A 19,140-nucleotide genomic window follows, 5' to 3' on the forward strand; every position below is an offset into this window, starting at 1 on the left:
CTATAATCATCAAGGAAAACACGTTTGACATCTAGGTTGACATCATATTATATCTAGGTTAGCATCAAGGACAACTTATTAGCCATAATTCCAACAAAATTTTCTAGTTCGATTGTGGATAGCAAGGAAATGTCATTCCTTTTTGGTGTGTTTGTCATATTTCTTCGAGCTTGCACTCCTCCACCCACATCTCCACTGATTTGTTCTTCTGGATGATGTTATTGTACAAAATTTACTTTCGATAGTGTTTGAAATGGTTCCTCCTTTTAATTTTGTGACTCCTTTTCTTTTGAAACATCTTCCTATGGATCTGCAAGGATAGGGTCTTCTTCATTGGTTTGAACTACTTATTTTCAGGAAGATCCTCATCTATATTTACATCGGTGCTTTCAACTATCTTCCTCAAATGATTATTGTAGAATTTGTAGGATTTGCTTCTTAATGAGTATCCAAGGAAAATTCCTTCATCAACATGTGAATCAAATTTTCCTATTGAATCATCATTAATCTTCATAAAGCATTTGCTTCCAAATATGCTAAAGTGTTTCACAAAGGCAACCCTTCCATTCCATAGTCCATATGGAGGTTTATCACTACTTACTCAGAGTTGAGCTATGTTAATGATATATATGGTTGCCTCAACTACCTCCCTCCAAACTTTTGCCTATAAACTAGCTTCCAACAACATTGTTCTTGCAATCTTTGTTGGCTTATATGGGCCTGACCCAGGTTCAGAAGAGTTATTTAGCCAAACAAATCCTGCAACTACTGGCCTTTTCAGCAACAGCCCGTGGAGGGCGAGCTGAGGTCTCACCTGAGGTAGTAGGGGAGGGTGTTGGAACTAGGTTTCTGCACCCTTGGGATGTCTTGATGTGGTCTAGAAGGTTCGCACCCCATTCTGTGGCTTCACGCCACTCTGCTCCGCACAGATCCAGACCCAGGAAACTCCTTAATACTTATTAATGTGATGTTATAGATTAGATCTAATTTTTATGGTCTTTAAGAAAATATTTAACAAAAATAACTAGTTCGCACACTTAGAAAAGATACAGATTTGCATAAACTCATACCATAAGCATGTGCACATAGATCAAACAGTTATTTTAACCACAAATTATCCAGATCCACAATAATTCAGATTTAACATAGAATTTCAGAATCAACTTATATTTATTCAATTCTTTCACCAATACATCCAGATCCACCCTGTGCACTCAGCTGCAGGGGTCCATGCACACAGCTGCAGACTCTACTAGGCCTCTATGCACACAGCTGCAGAGCCTCTATCTACCTACCAACACCCTTGACTCCAACTTACAAACACTTTAGACTTTTCTTCTCAAAAACCCATTACATTTCAGATCCAAAAGTACATACCAAAAGCTACTTTCTAGCCATAGAACCTCACTCTATTTATACATTCCCATGGTCTGCGGACCATGGGCAAGCCAACTTACTTCCTATTATTCTATATTATTTCTTGGGTGGAAAACCCCTTGACTCGATCTATTACATTTCGTGCTCCACATCTTTCGGAGTCTTTACCATATCTTTATCCTAATTCATAGGCTCTAAGCCCCAAAACTGTTACGCGGGACCTCTGCTACCCAGTAGGCCCCCAACACAATCATCATGACTCATCCCGAGTCACTCGTCGGTGTGGCGACATGCTGCCTAGGCTCCACAGTTCACCTCCCCATGAGTGACGTCCTTCATGCTACTACTCCTTCTTCGTCTCCTGCAATGCTTCTTCTAGCTCTTGCTTCGTTGTTTCTACCAATTCTCGCAACCGATACTGCTCATTCTGCTCTACTCGGTTAACACAGAACACCCCCTCATAGGATTTTAGCTCTAGCTGGGGTGCCGCATACAGGACCTCCTTGTACCAACGTAGCCAATTTCTAAGTTCGTATCTTCTCTTCGCACTGTCTGTTGCAGCTTGTGTTGCAATTTTGCAAGACCATTGTTGTTGTCCACAAGATCCCAATATTCAAGATACACCAGAGATGACTTGTTAACTGCAATTCCACCATTTGGCTTCATATTTATAGCTTTTCCTCTAACCTTTATGGTTCACCGACCATCCCATGGGTAAGGCGACGGCATCGGGACTAGTTCTGCTTCCTATCTACAAATTTTTGGCACATCCCCTCCCGTCGATGCTGAAATATACGTCGTGCCTGCAGCTATCCACATCGTATTCTTTAGAAAGCCCTGCATCTTTGGCCATATCACAACTCTCGGCCTTACTCCTTGAGCGTAGATAATGAAGAGTTCCATAGTGGTGGGAAAGCACAACAGCTTAAGGTTCTCAGAAGCACAGCCTGTTCGGTAGAGGCCCCCTGTGATTTATAAGTGTTTCGAAATTCAAATTTGTTGGCTCCTGCCTTTTCCGGTGTCCTCATGTTAAGCCTGCATAGATCGTTCCAGATCTGGCTCGTACCTTGTCTCTTAATTGCCCGCCGACTACTCCCTTTTGCCATAACTCAGACATCTTGTCATGAATAGTGATAGCAACGGTCACCTCTCTGCTTGCCAATGCAGCAGTGCATCCCTTTCCATGCAACCGTGACCCTTGTGACAGGCCATATCCACACGCACCCTGGTTGGTGCGCAGCTGCCCCTCAGACTGCTTTATCACCCCATGCTCTCTTTCAACTGGCTAGAGCGGTGAGACTGTCCTTCAGTCGGTTAGTCAAGCGGTTGGCCCACCCATGTAAAGCTTCAAACGACTACCATTTACTATTCCCGAGAAAGGGTCTCCATTGAGCTTAGCAAGCTGGATGGCACCTCCATCTTTAACTTCTTTGACTATATAGGGACCCAACCAATGCATTCAAGGCTTGCCAGGGAATTTCTCGAACTTGTTTTCATACAATAATACTAGATCATTCTCCTTGAAAGTGCGCACCTTGATATGGCGATCATGCCACGCTTTCTCTCATTGTTTTTGTACTTGCTGATGGAATCCGGCCAAAAACCATTCCTCCTCAAGTTCCTCCAGTTGCACGAGCCATTCCTCCAAAGCCTTGCGGTCGGCCATGCCTGTCATTGCCGCGATTCGCAAACTGGATACAATATATTCCATGGGCATAACGGCTTCCTTACCATAGACTAACCGGAAAGGTGTCTGGCCCGTCAACTTCTTGCACGTGGTTTAGTAAGCCCATAGCACAGTAGGGATGTGAAAGTCCCAATCGTTTCGTTGCGCGTTACAGACCTTAGTCAACATAGTTTCCAAAATTTTGTTGAATGCTTCGACAGTCCCATTCGCTTGCGGATGGTATGGTGTACTCTATTGATGATATATCTAGAATTCCTCAGTGAGTGCGCTGATCATTTCATTCAGAAAGTGCGTTCCCTGGTCGCTCATTAGAATTTTGGGACATCCAAACTGTGTCAACATGTTCTTGAACAAGAATTTCGCTGATGTAGCAGCTGTATAGTCCTTAACTGACTGTGCTTCTGCCCATCGGGTCAAATATTCTATCACGGTGATGATATAGTGTGCACCTGTCTTCCCTTGAGGTGCAATAGGTCCTACGAATTTGATTTCCCACTTCTAAAATGGTTGCAACGTCATCTATGGATTGAGCAGCATTTCATCCCTTCACGATGGTTTCCCAGTCTGTTGACATACGTCACAAGCCTGACAGTATGCTTTTGAGTCTTGATGTAGAGTTGGCCACCATAGTCTTGCACGAAGAATATTTTGTGTTGTGGCGCGACCCACATAATGTCCTCCAGCAACCCCTCCATGTGCTTCGGCTAGGATCTATCCTCACTCAAATTCAGGTACATATCTGCGTAATATTTCATCATTGCCCATCTTGTAGAGGTGTCCTACAATAACAGTAAAGTATGTTGCACGTATCACCAATTCTTTCTTCTGCTAAATGGAATATCCTTGTGGCGTGGTTCCTATAGTTAAGAAGTGGATTATGTCCTCAAAATGGCCATCTATGACGCGCACTGCATACAGCTGTGCATCTGGTAGTCCTTCGTCCAATTTTGTGGGTTCTTCGTCGTTCTCAATTCGAGATATGTGGTTTGGTCTTGCGTTCAGACGTCCTAGATTTACAACAACTTTGAAGTCATATTCTTGAAATAATAACAACCACCTACAAATGCGCCCCCCCAACACAGGCTTATTCACCAGGTATTTTAGCGTTGAGTGGTCAGTATACATCTTAAAGTGTCCTCCAAGCAGATAGTGGCGGTATTTCTGGAGCGCGTATACCATCGCCAATCCTTCTCGCTCAGTAGTGGAGTAGTTCTTCTCAACTTTTGACAATTGTCGGCTTGCGAACGCGATCGGATGATCAATTCCCTCCGCTCCTTCTTGAGTGAGTACTGTGCCCAATGCGATACACGACGTGTCAACGTGCACATGAAATTCAATGTCCCATTTCAGAAAGACCAATATAGGGGCAGATGCCATCTTTTCCTTAAGTATTTCCAGACTTCTGTTGCATTCCTCATTCCAGCAATAAGTAGCATCCTTCTTCAGCAACTGTTCCATTGGTTTCGTGATTTGCACATAGCTTTTTATGAACTTCTGATAGTAACCAGTGTGTCCCAGTGTGGCGTGCAGTTGTTTGACACTTTGCGGTGCTTGCAGATTGAGTATGACAATGATCTTCGCTGGATCCACCATCAGACCTTGCTTACAAACCACATGGCCGAGCAGGTTCCCGAAGGGGATGAGGAAAGTACACTTTTTCAAATTTAGCGCAATCTGGTGTCGTCGACAAGTATCCAGCATTAATCATAAGCTCGTGGTATGTTTCTTAACTAGCCCAAATACGGTCCAATCATCAAGATATACCTCTAAGAACTTGTGTATAAATTCCTTGAATGCAGCTACCACAATGCAGGAGAATATCGTTGGCGTGTTCTTTAGTCCAAAGGGCATCACCATATACTGAAAACATCCCCATTCAGTGGCGAAAGTTGTCTTACTTCTGTCCTCTAGCGCGATCTTGATCTGGTGGTAACCCGAGAAACCGTCCGTGAAGGAGTAGGCTTCCTGTCCTCCCACATTCTCCAGTACCTCGTCTGTAAATGGCGTCGGAAAGGGATCATTGACACATGCATCATTGAGCTTTCTGAGATCGACACAAATGCAAATTTCACCCTTTTGTTTCTTCTCCTGCACAACCATAGGACTTACCCAGTCGAACTCTTCTACCGGTTCAATTATTCTTGCTGCAAGCATCTTATCCAAATCTTCGCGAACCTTTGCTTTGTATTTTGGATTCAACCGGTAAGGCCGCTACTTAACTGGCTTTACATCTGGCTTCAGGTTTATCTTCATCCTTCCCAGGTCACCGAGGATCCCTTTTAACTCCGTGATTTTTGTGGGGAATAAATCTTGATATTATCAAAGCAACTTGACCACCTTTTCCACTGTGGCATCGTCCCAATAGTCTCCCAGCATTGCATACTTTGGCTCTTCCTCTGTTCTGATGTTTACATGTTTCGTTTTCAGTGGCGCAGTGATGTCTGGATCCATTGCTAGTTCGTGCACCTCGCGACTCCCCTTTGTTTCTAGAATATTGATGTTTCTAGGGTCATCCTCATCATCTTCGACTTGCACATTATAACATTCTAGAGCCTGTCTTAACTGTCGCGACCAATCTGGCTGCACGTTTTCTTCTGGTTCCGATGATATTTTGAAAATAGTGGCCTTTACCACCTGCAATGCATTGTCCACAGTATCCATCCATTGATCCTCAAAGAGGAAAGTTGACAAAAACCCTTCACGCAGGATATCCCATTCGCCTGTGCCATGTCGGAGCTCTGTTTTAGTATACCAATTCCTTGGGATGACATCTAGGGTATGATAAAATAAGTGTACCCACTCGTGTTGAGGCTCCTCTCCATAAGCTTGGACCCATCTGGTCAGGTGCATGTGCGCATCATCACATCCATCGTATTTCTCCGTTATGCATAGTTTCAGCCTTCCAAATCTTATCTACATCATGCGCCTACAGTCATGCCAATTTTCGAAGGTTCCTTCATGTGTGCCCCACCAATGCACAAGCTTTGCACGCAATGCCCATTTCAACGCATCGAACCGTTGGTGCTCTGGTACTGTGCTTTCAAATTTGATCAAGAATTCATCTACCAATGTTAGCCCATCATACATCAGTAGTTCATCCTGAGCTTTAACGCAACACAATGATTTAGTCACCATATTGCAGTTTAACGTGGTTACCCCATTCATCCAATTATGCCATCGCTCATCTTCTTCATCTGAATCTTCGGTGCAGGAGTCTGCATGCTCCCATGATATTCTTCCTCCTGCCATCGAATTGTCCCCCACTTGATGTCGTGTAGTGATTTTTTAAATACAATCTAATTCATCATCACTTCCTTCGTCACACACAGGTTCAGTGTAACGTGGTCCTTCAGTCGGGTCTAACGGAATTACTACATGAAGCAACTTCTTCTCAAAGATCATTTTCCTCTTCTTTAAATTAATAACTCCATTCATGTCAATGGCTCAGTCTATTCCTAATAACGTAGGGTAAGGGCTACTTTCATCAACAATTTCAATTACCTCAAAGTCCGTTCGGGTGCTTGCGCCTTCTATATCTACCATAAACCCTTGCAGTCTTCCCATGGGCAAGATCTTCTGTTGATTCGCCATCCTCAATTGAATAGGATACCATTGTAGTGTGGGCTTGCCCATGCACTCCCACATGTATCTAGGTAATACATTTGCATCTGAGCCCAAGTCCAAAATGATTTGATCCCTCTCATAGTCACCAATCTGTGTTGTTAACCGCATTTCTCGCCTAGTCTGTAACGCATGTTTTCAAAATTTTTGGATCACGCGAGGTTCACTTGACCCCGCACACCTACTTATCAATTCTTGCAAGCCCTTAACCACTCTATTGTCGTGAAGCAATTTCATGCATGTCTCTAAAAAGGTAGTCAGCATCAAGGGATCCCTTTCCAGCTGGGATTGATCCCTACTACTTGGGGTAGAGACCTAAGCGAAGCTTTCCCTAACTTCCAGACCTGTCTCCTTGTGGACTCCTATGTCCTCCTTGGTTGGTTCCCCTTATCCTTTCCTGTGACCATGCCACTTTTGAGCACCATATTTATGTTGGGATCTTCCTCACGTGGTTCAGACCTCATCATCTAGATGTTCTATGTCGTCGTAGGTTGGGCTGCCTTTTTCTCACGAATCTATGCTATCAGTGTGGGGCAATCTATCAGTTCATGATCGAATTGTTCACAGTAAGGGAATGATATTCTAGTCGGATTGGTACAATCCCACACGTAGTGACCTGGTCCTCCACAATTGTAACAGATGAGCTGCCCGTGACCCCTTCTTGGCCCCATTCCTCCCCGTCCTCATCCACGCCCTTGGAATCTATCGCCGCGGCTGGATCCTAACCTCGCACTTCAGTCTACATTCTGTAAGTAGGTGACTGGTCCATCAATAATTGATAACTACGGCAATCTCGTTCCTCGTGGCCCATCGATCTGCAAAAGTTGCAAAATAGTCGCTGGGAGGGGGTTGTCTCATGTTCTGTAATAGATGACAGTTGTCTGTGGCATGCTTTCCTCCCTCTTGACATATCACGCACCAGAGTGAGGGTGTCGCGCTTGGCCCTGCCCATGCCTCTGGTTGCAACGGCGTTGGTCCCCCCACTGCCACATTGTTCGCAAAGACTGGACAGTGATCTTTATCATGACCCTGGCTTCTACACTTTGTACACCATACTTCCTCCTGGCTCCTGGGTGGGGTGCCTATTCTTGTTTTAACTTCTGCATTTCCAAACACATTTTTTGTATTTGTGCATGGATTTTCTGAACTCCCAACCCCGGATCCTGTATCGGAGTTTCGTGCAACCTCATCGCAGTCTCTAATGCTTCGGCTTGGGTTGAGATATTTTGTTGTGATAGCACCGTCTTTAGATGTGGAGTTAGTGACACCACAAACCACACGCAGTGTTGCGCATCTGAAAACATCATGTTCGCCTCACGGATTGTACTTTTCAATCTCTGATCTAGATCCCACAGAGTTTCACCAGGCATCATCGTGATTTCTTTGAACCCGGTGATCGACTGCATTTCTGATTTTGACTAGCTAAACTCTTTTTTAATTCGGTCCTGATCTCTGTTGTTCCCGCATTCGAGTTATCGCTTGAGTACTTTATATACCATGTCAGTGCTCGGTCTTGCAACGCGCTAACTAAGGTAGCCTTCTTGATGTTATCATCCGTAACTCCATGTGCTTCCCATATTACCACTACTATGAACCAAATTTGTTCTAGATCTTCACTTCATGTTCCTTTGAATACCAGTAGTTGGATCACGCTTGTCATTCTTAAACTTTGGCTTGCGCGTCGGTGTTCTATAAACTCGTACTGCTCCTGATCCAATCAATCTTCAAGCTCTTTCCTTGTAGGATTCTAGTGTTCCGACATCAGACACCCCTTAGGCAGATCTTGGTCCCGGCAACAGAACCATTTGTTGGCTTATATGGGCCTGACCCAAGTTCAGAAGAGTTATTTAGCTAAACAAATCCCACAGCTACCAGCCCTTTCAGCAACAACTCATGGAGCGCGGGCTGAGGTCTCACACGAGGTAGCAAGGGAGGGTGCTGGAACCAGGTTTCCTCACCCTTGGTATGTCTTGATGTGGTCTGGAAGGTTCGCACCCCATTCTGTGGCTTCGTGCCACTCTGCTCTGCGCAGATCCGGACCCAGGAAACTCCTTAATACTTATTAATGTAATGTTATAGATTAGATCTACTTTTTATGGTCTTTAAGCAAACATTTAACAGAAATAACCAGTTTGCACACTTAGAAAAGATACAAATTTTCATAAACTCATATCATAAGCATACGCGCATAGATCAAACAGTTATATTAACCACAAATTAGCTAGATCCGCAATAAGTCAGATTTAACACAGAATTTCATAATCAACTTATCTTTATTCAATTCTTTCACCAATGCATCCATATCTGCCCTGCACACTCAGCTGCAAGGGTCTGCACACACAGCTGTGGACTCTACTAGGCCTCTGCACACACAGCTACAGAGCCTCTATCTACCTACCAACACCCTTGACTCTGACTTACAGATGCTTCAGATTTTTCTTCTCAAAACCCCATTACATTTTAGATCCAAAAGTACATACCAAAAGCTACTTTCTACCCATAGAGCCTTGCTCTGTTGTTACATTCCCATGGTCCGCAGACCATGGGCAAGCCAACTTACTTCCTATTATTTTATATTATTTCTTGGGCGAACAACCCCTTGACTCGATCTATTACATTTCGCGCTCCGCATATTTTGGAGTCTTTACCATATCTTTATCCTAATTCATAGGCTCTAAGCCCCAAAACTATTACGCGGGACCTCTGCTACCCAACAATCTCTTATACATATTTGTGTTTTCTTTCTACTACTTCATTTTTTTTAGTCCTATCAAAAGGAAGTTCCCTTTTGATTCCATATTTTTCACAAAATTCATTGAATTCATTTGAGTTAAATTCCCCACCTCTATCTATTCTTAAGCATTTGATCTTCAACTCACTTTCATTTTCAACCGTCGCTTTGAAAATTTTAAAACAATCTAGTGCTTATGAATTATATATTATGAAAAATACCCACAACACTCTAGTATAATCATCTGTAATTAAAACAAATTAGCTTTCTCCTTTTAGAGCCAGAGTTCTAGTTGGACCGCAGAGCTCTGCATGAATGATTTCCATAGGCTTTGATGTCGAACATTCCTTTGATTTGAATTTGATCCTAGTTTTCTTTCCATGTTGGCGTGGTGCACAAATAGCATCGGTTGGCTTTGATGTTCTCAGGATGTCTCTTACTACTTGTTTTTTGTTGGTATTCACCATTTCTTCACAACTTAGGTGTCCCAAACGCTTATGCCATAACCAAGTTTCATTTGCTTGACTTATGTAACATCCCTCTTCTTGAATTTCACTAAGAATGTATACATTATATATTGTTCTTACTCCTCTTCCTACAAGTTTTCCTAAAGATTTTCTCCTTATCTAACATTATTTGGAATGGAAGATGAGATCGTGTCCTTGATCACATATTTGGCTAAGAACTAGAAGATTGTACTTGAGTCCTTCAACATATAGTTCATTTTGTATGTTTTCCCTTGCCATTAATGATACTCACTATGCCTTTACCAAGAACTTTAGCAGGTTTGTTATCTCCAAAGGTCACATTTCCATCATTTTCTTTGGCTATTGAGATGAAATTTTTCTAGTTGCTTGTCATGTGCCTAGAACATCCACTATCCACAAACCATTGATTTTCTTTTTTTGCGCACATAAAGCTACACTGCAATTTTCAAAAGTAGATTCTGCAACAAAAAAAATCTCCAAACTTTTTGTCTTTGTTCTAGAGAACAGTTTTGTGCTATATGGCCTAGATTATTACATTTGTAACATTCTAGACTATACTTTGAAATAAGATAAAATGAGTTATAAGTCCTGCTTTTGCCTTACCTCTTTGGTTCAACAATCTTATTTTGATCATTTCTTTTGCCTAATGACAATTTTTTTTAAAAAGAAGCAATGACCAAGGAAAATAGTTTGATACATGTTAGGATAAGATTACCTTGATGAGATATTCCATTCAAGAAGAGGTTACTTCTCATTCTTGGATGAACTTTGTTTCATCCAAGGCTAGAATGATGAGATCCATTAAGGACATCAACAAAACTTATAAGCTTTTCTGCATGATGAACAATGGTTTCTTACGTTGAATTGGAATATTTTCCTATATGACCAAGTCATATTTTTCATGTAGTTTCCTTTGAGAGTTGAGAATGACATCCAAGGTCTAGGAACTTGTCAAATTCTTGTTGGATTTATCAAAATATCATTTTAGTGTTATAGCTACATCTTCCAAATTTTCACAGATCTATTCCTTTTCCTTAAGGTTATTTCTAAACACTTCTTCTATTATTTTAGCTTCTTCCTTCTTGGTTTTGAGAAAGTTGATTTCCTAAAATAACTTTTCATTCTTCTTTCGAAGTCTCTCATGTTCTTTTATGGCACTAATCAATAGTTCCTCCACATTTCCTTTTATTTCTTTTGTACTATAGGTTTCATTTGTGAAGGCCATGAACAATACTTCATTGTTTCCACCATATTCTTCTTCTTCATCAGATCATCATTGTCTTGTTTGCAAAAGAAATTATTTTTGTTTGAGTCTTTCCTCTTGATTATTCCTCTCTTAGATTCATCTTCATTAGCACTATAATATTTGAAAGGGAAATTTTCCGCATAATGTCCTTTTTTACCACATCTAAAGTAAATGAGAGGTAACTTACCTTTGAGTTTGGATCCTTTCTTCAGCTTCTTGAAAAATTGTGTCATTTTAGTATCAGAATCGTCAATGTTGCAATTGCAATTCTTTCCCTTTCTTAATTTCCTCGAGTCCTTGAATGTTGCTTCCTTATGAGTTGAATTTCGTAACCTTTTTTTTTTTTTCCCGTAAGAAAAAGTCGTAATTTTATTCATATTGATAAAATTACATTTTGTAGATGCTTGAAGCATATGCATATGGATGTTCCTGTAATGTCAGGCAGCAAACAGAAATAAAACACAAAGGGGCAAAAAATTGTTCCTGTAAAGACAGGAATACAACAGAAATGATAGAAAAAGTTGTGTCTACAGGCCTATATTTTCCTTCCTTTTTTCTTCTCTACTTTGCGCCAGACTCCAGCGTTGGGAGTGGGGACAATTAAGGCAAGATGGTTTTCCTCTGTGTACACTGATTGTTCTTTATCCGAGTCCGATCCTTCAGAGCTGTGTGCTCGTTTGGCTCCGCTTATTTCCAGTTGTAGTTCTTGCTGCCGTACCAAGTTATTTGGCTCCAATTTGGGCTCTTCGGTGTTTTCCTCCATCGCTTTTTCCTGTCTTCTTTGTACATCTGTGGGATCCGTGTTCAGTGCTTCCTCCTCCAGTGGTTTGGTGTGCTGCCAACCTTTTGGTTTTTTCTGTTGTTTCTTGTTTCCTTTTGGCTCCCTACTAGACAGTGGACATGCATATTGAAGGTGCCCTGTCTGCAAGCAACTGCGGCATCTGAATGCCGTGTTCTCGTAATCAAGTTGTTGCGTCCACAGTGAATTATTAAAATTCAATGTGATGTGATCTGGGAGTCCTTGACTTAGATCCACCTCTACACATATTCTGGCGTATGTGAAGATTCCCCGGTTGGCTCTGTCCTCATCTATTTTAAGATGTTTTCCTAAGGAATTCCCAATGGATGTTAATGCTTTTCGATGCCAGAAATGCAGTGGGAGGTTATGTAGCCTTACCCAAACTGGCATTGTCGATACTACCATGGTATTGGCATCAAAGTCCGGGAACCAGGGGGTGATAAAGAGACCAGCATTGCCCCAAAACCATGGCCCCTGATTAATGATGTTGTCTCGTTCCAGTTCTGTGCTGAATCTGACTATGAAGAATCCCTTAGGGCATAGATATATTTCACATTTGGATGTCCATGTAGTAAAAACCCATTGATGCAGTGCATCAGCTTTGGGCCAATAACCATTAAATCTGCATATAACAGCATTGTGAATTAAATCTGTGTATAGATCTGTTACCTCCGGCAATGATACAGTAAGCATAGGTGATTCTGGCCTCTGTTCCACAATGTAGGGCCCTGGAATCTCTGGCGTGGGTGTTGGTCTGTGTTGCAGTGGTTCCTTTCCTTTGACTGCATCGTGGAAAGAGCCTGTATTCTTTGAGCTAGTTCCCTTGCATCTGCCTCGAAGTCTCAGGTTGAGGATGATGGTTGAATCTTTAACAACTCCATAGTGCTGGAGAGTGTGTTGGTCCTGCATGCAGAGTCCTGAAAATAAAAGATTTTGGTATGTTGTCGGAGTGCCCAGTTTTATCTGGATCTGCTTTTTTAATTCCAGAACATCCATCCCTTCCTTGAATTGTACACAGTAGTGTCTGCCTTCTACCGATCTGATAAATATTTGTTTCAGATCTGTCGGATCTGCCTTAACCAAGCCCCGATTTGTCTGTTTGTTCTCCGGATCTGGCGGATCGATGGTGGTTCTAGGGTTTGTATGCCTGCCTTCCGCGTTAATGGGCTTTCTTTCTTTTTCCAGTTGCAGCCGTAGTGGTTCCAGATGCAGCCGTAATGGATCTGGTACACCCGCGGTCGCTAACGGCCAGATCGCTGCTTCCTTGCCCTTATGCTCAGTTAATAGCTCAATATCGAGTTGATTATGTGTTTTTGTTAGCGGATCTGGGCGATGATGGTCTGCAACGTCCATGCCATGCCCTGTTGCATGAAAAGAAAATGGCGGATTGTGTGAGAACCCCTGGTGCAGGTAAAGGGAGCTCGTCCGTGACCTGGAGAATGATGGATCCGCCGCCGAGGACCGATCCGCCGTAGAGGGAAGCCAGATCCATGGCGATGTAATCGATTCGGTTGATCTAAACCGCGGTTTCGAGCAGGTACTCCTTGCGTTCGCTGCCCCTTCGGTGATATGCACTGTGTCGGCGGCTCTGAGGAATGTGTTAGCCCTGGCCATGCTGATCTCACCGAGCCATAGAGCCGAAGCCGGTATCCCGATGGAAGAAACCTGGACTGCTTCATTTTGTTCGACCCATAATTGCACAACCGCTTTCGGGCAAAACAGTTCTCCTTCGTTTTTTAGCACAGCGGAATGGTAAATACCCAGGTGGGAGTGGTTTTTTGCTATCTGATCTAGTCGATATTGGGGCGTAACTTCCATTTCATAGCCAGATGCAATGGATCCATGCGGCACACCACAGCCCAAAATCAGGTAAGGAGAGTGTGCCCAAAACCTGAGCGGGGATCGATTTACCGCAGGGTATTTACTGTCTGGTTCGATACAGTACCAAATCCTTGACAGTGCGTCCGATTCAACGGGCCCAGCTACCGATCTCCTAAGGGGATTACGCATTGTTTCACTGATGCCCCCATCTCTGATCTGTGGTGCGACGGTGGCGCAGATCTGTGCGGAAACCCTAGCCATCGTTTCAGTTCCTTCTCCGATGACAATGTGTCTGAATTTCATAACCTTATTTCGTATGTTGTGATAATTCCATGAATTTCATCCATTGATAGTGATTCAATATATTTTAGTTCTTCTATGGCACAAACCTTGGCATCAAAATGACATGGAAGATATCTCAAGACCTTTTGGACTATCATTTTTTCTTTGACATCTCCACCTAGGCCTTTGAGACAATTAACTACCTCGTCTACTCAGAGAAAATAAGCAGCAATATCTTCTTCATCATCCATCTTGAGACTTTCAAATTGCATTCTATAGGTTTGAAGTTTTTCCTTTTTTACCTTGTCATCTCCTTCATAAGTTTGGACAAGCTTGTCCCACATATCTTTAGCTATTTTAATACCCATAACTTTGGTGAATTATGGATCTAACAAACCAATTTCTATATAATTCAATGCCTTTGCATTTTCCAGATATGATTTCTTCCTATTTGGATCTGTTGGAAGAGGAGATGTGATCTTGTATCCATCTATGACATATTGCCAAACCTCGCCTCCAAGAGACATTAAGTAGTACTCCATTATGACCTTCTAGAAGGAAAAATGAGTTCCATCAAATTGGGCAGGCTTACCATCTTTATTGGCCATTGTGATTCAAAAAACATTCTTCCAACTTTTAGGTTGATCTTGAAGAATTTGGATTTGATACAAATTGTTCGAATACTAAAGTGGGGTGAATCAATATTTCTTTCAAATGTTATATTATGTAAGTTAATATTTTTATCACAAATTAAACTGAAACATAACAAATAGAACAAAAAGAATAATCTAAAACAAATCATAAGCTCCAACGTGCACAATAAAATATCTTACTCCTTCAAGGCTCCAACCTTGAAAAAATCCAAGCACCAACTTTATCAAAATTAGGACTCCAATCCTATCAAAAAATCCAAGTATCAACTTGGTCAATATGAGGACTCCAATACTCACAACAAATCCAAGCACCAATGACAACTCCAATCCTCTATCACAAAAGAATCAGGCTCCAACCTGTTCAATGCTTCAACAAGGCTCTCCAAAATAATTTTTCTATAATGGCTTATGGTCACTTTCAAATACACTTTGTAGGTTTCTCCAAAAATCTCTGAAAACTACTCCAAAAATACCCTCCAGCAAGACTTCAAGAAGGGATCCAAAAGTTGCTTTATAAAGGCTTAAAAAACTCTACAAGCCTGTTCCAAAAGGATGTTTTAAAATTATTCAAAATATACTCTTAGGCCTGGTAAAAAATTGATCTAGAGACTACTTAAGTTTTGATCCAGTGTCTTCTCTTAATTTTCATAAAGTCTACTCGACAATTGATCCAAATTTTCCTTCAAGAAAATGGTCAAAACACAAGCCAGGATCAATTCTAAAGGAGGTTGAATATTGTCCCTTCTTATGATCTTGTCTCAAGTTTGAAGGCTCTGATAAAGGGCCAAATAATAGAGCTAAGCTAGACCTCAGAAGGTCGAGTCTGTCCATAGAGCAGGGCTCAAATTGCAATCTGCAATCACCTCAGGTTCGTCTCCTATCACAAGTTGGAAAATTTCAAATAACGAGGTATGTTCTAGGCCTAAAACTTCCATATAAATTCCAAGTTCAGGCTAGCAAAAAGAGAGCCAAAATATTCTCAACAATAAGGAACAAAATAGGTCAAAATCCAATAGAAAATTACTCCAAAAATTGAACATAATTCTTCCAATAAACCTTGATCCAAACCAAAGATAACAAACACAAAAAATTGCTTTATCTTGCCTCCAAGTTCATGAGTTGTGAACTTTATCTCACTGCTTCATGTCTGAGCTCCTTGTCATATCTTCCCTTTTTGCGCTGGATGAGAAAATGTAGGAGCCATTGTGTCTATTTGTACTAATTTGACCATGCCTCGAACCGACATGTCTTTTAGAGAGGGGTCGACTTATGTTCATGTAATTCGACTTGAAGAGGGGGACAAAATTTTTATCATCAGTTAGAAAATGTAGTTCTTCTCATTGGAGAGGAGTGAGAAGGCATGTTATATCTCATTAGAAAGTACTTATTGTTCTCTTTCAATCTATGACTTCCTTATCTTCATCAAATCATCTTATTGCATCAATGAAAAAATGTTTTTCAAACACTTAATCCTTGTTTCTAGGATTTTTTTTCTAATTCTAGCATGATTTCCCCTCATTAGAAAGTACTTATTGTTCTCTTTCAATCTATGACTTCCTTATCTTCATCAAATCATCTTATTGCATCAATGAAAAAATGTTTTTCAAACACTTAATCCTTGTTTCTAGGATTTTTTTTCTAATTCTAGCATGATTTCCCCTTCTTCTGATTAATCTCTAGTAAAATCGTTTGGACTGGGATATTATCATCAATTACCTTTTATAAGCAAGAAACATGGAATACTAGATGTACACATGAAATGAGGACAATTCCAATTTGTCATCCATACTTCCAATCCTCTGGAACACCTTATAGGGACCATAACACCTCAATGCTAATTTATCATCCTTCTTTTGTTTTTTGAGGGACATTTTTTTATATGGTTGTAATCTTATAAATACCTAATCCCTCCAAATTCCCTTCCACTGCGATGTTGATTTACTTGTTGTTTCATCTTATTTTGTGTTATAACCAAGTTTTCCTTCAATAGTTTGAGAACCTCTTGTTGGTGCCCTATGTGGTCCTCCATTTCTTGAGCCTTCACAGTCTATTTCAAGGGTATTATGATGGATGGAAGATGATATACATAAAGTGCCATAAGTTGGGATATTTTTGATGAAGTATGGAAGGATGTGTTATACCACAATTCTCACAAGGGTGACCACTCAACTCATTGTGTTTGTTTATCACAAACAAGGAAACATAAATATCCTTCTAAACATGTATTTACAATCTCAATTTTCCTGTGAAATTGAGGATGGTAAGATGAGATATGAACCAATTGAGTAGCCAAACGAGAAAATAATCCAATATAAAAATTTCTAGCGAAAATTATATCTATTTTGCTGATAATAATCTTTAAGATTCCATGTAACTTTTGGATTTTTTCTTGTGCCACTATACATACTTTAAATGGATGAGAGAGAGCACAAAAATGGGCATACTTTTTAAGTTTATATACCACTACCATAATGACATTCATTCCTTTGTATTTGGGTAAAGTTGTAATAAAATTCATCATAACTTATTTTGAAGGTTGGCTTGGTATGGCTAATGGTTGTAGGAGCCATAGGGTTTTGATTATATCTCCTTTAGTATGTTGTCATACCACACATTCAGTCACAAAAATTTGCATGTTTGCAACCTTTCCAAGCATGTCACCCGAATGTTTGAGTTGCACATTGAGAAAATGACCAAAATTATTCATCCAATTAATGATTTGAGAGGAGTTATCATGAATTTAATTACTTAAAGCATGCAACTAAAAATATATGATATACATTTCTTCACTTAACATACTATTGAATGAACGAATATCAACATATAATATACTAATATAACATTGTATATATATATATATAATATATAATATATATATATATATATATATATATATATAGGTTATATATATATATATATATATATATATATATATCTATATATATATATATATATATATATATATATATCTATATATATATATATATATATATATATATATATAACCTATATATATATATATATATATATATATATTATATATTATATATATATATATATACAATGTTATATTAGTATATTATATGTTGATATTCGTTCATTCAATAGTATGTTAAGTGCAGAAATGTATATCATTATTTTTCAAATTAATGGTTATCTAAAAAATACAATATTTCCTACTCATATCCAATAATTACATCAATTGGAACATTAATAATTCCATGAAAAAAAAAAATTGCAAAGATATGGAAGAAAAACAGAAAATGTGTCTCACATAAATGTAAAAACATCACCCATTATTCTACCAATAGAGACTACTTCAAAAGATGTATGCTTTCATCTTCAAGTAAAACTCAATAAAAATACATAATTTTGAATTGAAGTCTTAGAGATTTTCTGGAAAAATTTTGATGAAAAATCCTTCTCTATCTCATCATAGAAATATACAAGAAGATTTCAAAGATGATTGCTGACGTCCCCCACTTTTAGCCTAATACCAATTTATAAGTAGAATCTCAAAGGGTCTAGCCTTTTGGCAAGAAAATCCAACCACTTCTTCATAGAAATATCCTCCTTTTAAATTCTCTTTTAGAACATTACATCCAATATCTCTCCTTCCTTCTATTTATTCTTTAGTTACAACCACTTTTATCTTCTAATTCATTTTTTATAATTTTACTAAAAATTGTATAATATACTAAAATAAGTACAATATTTTCTCCAACAATAGAATTGCTACAAAATTTTCTTCATTTTAATCCAAAGTCTTCAATTCTAAAAAAAAAATTCAATTTGTTATACATATGACTTTGAATGATAGAGGATTTTGAACTCATACTTATTTTTATTCGATTGTGAACCTATTCTTCTTTTAATTCATTTGATTGTCTCATGAAAAAATAAATCAATTATAATCATTAATATATATATTTTCGATAAAATATATTCATTGATGAAAACAACTAATATGAAGAACTTGTTATGGAGCATGCACCTTAAAATGATAAGAAAAAGCAAAACGTCAAGGAGGAAACCTCATTGTATAACGAGTAAATTGTATGAGATAAGATTTGATGATTCTAAGACTAGGTATCCTTGGTGTGTGTTTGTGTGTGTCTGTGTGTGTAAGGGTACAATTAAAGGTTTTTGCTTACAAGATAATATAACAATATAAATGTAATAGCCCAATCTCTAAGTTTTCAATAAGGGGTTTTAGGGTTGAAATAGGGCATGTCTAGGGATTAACATGCCCCTCCTCTTTAAACAAGGGTTGCCCTCAATAAATGACTACTCATGGATGTTTCTACATTAACAAATCATCTTCTCATGCCCTCTCTTCCACTGCTAGTTTCTTCCATTTAATGAGGTACTAAGTAATTGTTCAATTTCTCAGCGATTTAATTATGTTTCTAAGATTGTTTCTAGTTCTAGTATG

The sequence above is a fragment of the Pinus tabuliformis genome, chromosome J (genome assembly GCF_031772625.1).
Source record: "Pinus tabuliformis cultivar Carrire ecotype Pingquan chromosome J, CPIR1, whole genome shotgun sequence".
In the NCBI taxonomy this organism is placed as follows: Eukaryota; Viridiplantae; Streptophyta; class Pinopsida; order Pinales; family Pinaceae; genus Pinus; species Pinus tabuliformis.